Raw genomic sequence first — 2,699 nt, 5'->3', positions numbered from 1 at the left:
TGGTTTTTGTGGCCAGGACTTTAAAAGGTCTGGTCTTGGGATAAGGGGAGGAGGTGGGAATAGGGATGGGAACCAGGTGAGGAAGCTGCCTTGGGAGAATCACACTTCAAAACAATGAAGCCCTGTGGCTCAGTTGGTTGAGCATTGTCCTGTGCAAGGAAAGGTTGCCTGTTGATTCCAGGTCGGTTCACATATGGTTGCAAACTGAAGGCAACAGATGATGTTTCTCTCCCTCTAAGCATGTCCTTGGGTGCGAATTAAAAAAACAACAACAATCAGGCCTCTCAGTACCTTGGTTCTCAGCTCCCAGGGCAACCTCCCAAACTGGCACCACTGCTCAGATTATAGAGCTCACTAGTGTAACGGGAGTGCTCCAGTGCCTGAACTAAGAGTAATGGAAGTCTTCTCAGAGCTCCTCCTAATGGCTCAATATACAATCCCCTCAGGGGTCTATGCCTTTTTGAAGGAGCCAAAGAGATCTATTGTGGAGCGGGAGAAGGCAAAGGTCGCAGATAGGTGAAATATTAGGAAAGACTAGCAGATTTTTGTTCATTTACTGAGCAGTAAGTAATGGGTGGAGATGAGTGAGATGTAGGATGGCTGGGAGATACACATTTGCTATAACTGGTGTATATATACTCTGTTTTTCAGTTAAGAGCAATGTAATCATTCTAAATACAAATGCATATGTAATGTTCTAGGGTTGAGGCTGCTACACTGCAGGCCAGTGGGAAAATAGAGCTCTAAAAATGTATGCCAACTTGGATGTATCCCCTGACTCAAGTCTTTATTTCCTATCAATGGAACTTATTTTTATTTTCATGTTGCACAGTCTCTTGGGAAAGCTGCCTAGAAGTTAATGTCCACCTGTGTAGGATCAGGTACTCTCCAAGTGTTGCCCTGAGCTCTGTAGTCCAGGATGGGGATGGGAGGGTAGGGACAGGACAAATCCAGCCCCCTGCTGCCCAGTCTGCCTTGATGACTTGATAAGTATGGTGTTTTAAAACAATCCGCAAAATAATTTGCACTGCAGAGTCCTTATTAGGTCTTTTTATTGGACAGTTGCCCATATGAACGGAAATCAAAAACAGCATACAATCATTCAATCTCCCAGCACTGAAGTATGTCCAACTGTTTTCCTGTTTTGTTTGGTTTCCACTTCAGTCCTTGTCTGTATGTGCACATAAATTTTTACAGAGTTGCAACCACTGCCTTTTTTGTGCCCTGGTTATTGGCATCGAGTTTTCCAAGTAACATTGACACACATCTGTTCAAATCAATTGCCGTTCCCATCATGACTGACTCATTTGGCGGGAAAAACAAGTTTACATGCCAATTGGAACAAAGAAGCACGGGTATGGGGGAGCCGCAGGGAGAAAGAAGTGGTGGGAGAGGGTTATTTCGACTTACAGATCATAAAACATTTTCCAATAACATTTTTAAAGGATGTATAATATTACACTGAGTGATTGATTATATTTTACCCCATGCTGTGGGACTCTTGGGTGGTTTTCAATGCCTAGTGAGTTAAAATGCATATAAATTACAGACTTTTAGAGATGATTATATTTTCTTGAAACAGGAGTCTTCTGTGTCCAGATCCGGTTCAAGAGTGTTGATATACTGTTCCTTTGTTGGGGAAAAAAGTCAGTATTGCTACCTGGAGATGCTGGATGCCTTAAAAAATATTCCTGTGATTGATTAAAAAAAATATGTTCAATTTTAGTTTATAAAAGTAACCTGTATGTCTTGTCCCATAATTTACAGAAATGCCGTTTTAAATTTAGAGTTAGACTAAGCTTTTCCTAGTTTAAGGGCCACACCTGTCTAATAAACTTAACACAATGCCCTATACACTTAGCTTCCTCACTAACAAATAACATGTGTTGGGGAAAAATGAGAAAACAATGGAAAGGTGCCTCCTTGTAGGTGGTAACACTGTAGCAATTAATCAGCTGACTATGTAAATTGGCTCCCTTTATACAAGTCTCTCGCACATTATGATGCACATTTAGCAATGTTGAAAAACAATTTTAAAGAATACCTTAGAGGGTTGTTAAGGAGAATTTATAGTCTGGAACGAATTGCCATCTTTTTAATTGACACAGAAATGTTTGGCTGAAATATTGCTTTATTCACATTTTTGTCCTTGGAGGAAAATCAAGGCACACTGCAACTTCGATCGTGTGAATAATGGTGCAAGCTGACTATTTTAAGTCAGGAAAGGGCACCGTGCAAAGGGCTGTTTGGACGACCTCAAACTCCATGCCTTTAGGGGGCCCTGGGTAAAGGGCCCCTGCGCTTCTGGGAGGCCACGCCCCCTAGTCAGGATCACTTACTCCTCGCCCTCTGCCCCTCGCGGTTCCCAACCCGCCTGGACTCTCACCTGTGTCCTGCAGGCGCCCACTGGAGGGAGCCGGATGGCGCGGGCCTGGTCTTCCCGGAGGGCTGGGAGCCACCAAGCCTTCTGCTGGCTCAAGGGGGACCGTACAGAGAGGGGAGAAAGGGAGAAGGGAAGCTGGTGAGAGGCAGGGGCAGGAGGGTAGCCTCGAGGTGCCTCCCACCCCCAAGTGGAGAGACCGGCGGGGGCGGGAACCTGTTTGCCTGCAAGGCCTGGGGCTTGTGGGCCTGCGGGAACTTGGGGCAGCCCGCGCGGGCAGGAGCTAGGGCTTCGCAGCCTAGGCTTCGCGGCTGTGGCG

General features: G+C 45.5%; 1 long non-coding RNA gene across 1 annotated transcript; it reads right to left on the bottom strand.

Annotated features, from left to right (window-relative positions):
• Window positions 1-1,034: 1,034 nt before the first annotated feature.
• Window positions 1,035-2,487, bottom strand: LOC111826673. Its single transcript, XR_002830032.1, has 2 exons — window positions 2,387-2,487; window positions 1,035-1,629 (listed from the first exon to the last, which is right to left on the bottom strand). It is a non-coding gene; the product is annotated as an uncharacterized LOC111826673 (long non-coding RNA).
• Between the last annotated feature and the right edge of the window lie 212 nt (window positions 2,488-2,699).

This window comes from Myotis lucifugus, unplaced genomic scaffold (genome assembly GCF_000147115.1).
Source record: "Myotis lucifugus unplaced genomic scaffold, Myoluc2.0 scaffold_2, whole genome shotgun sequence".
NCBI classification, from domain to species: Eukaryota; Metazoa; Chordata; class Mammalia; order Chiroptera; family Vespertilionidae; genus Myotis; species Myotis lucifugus.
This window is presented reverse-complemented; position numbering and strand designations above follow the sequence as displayed.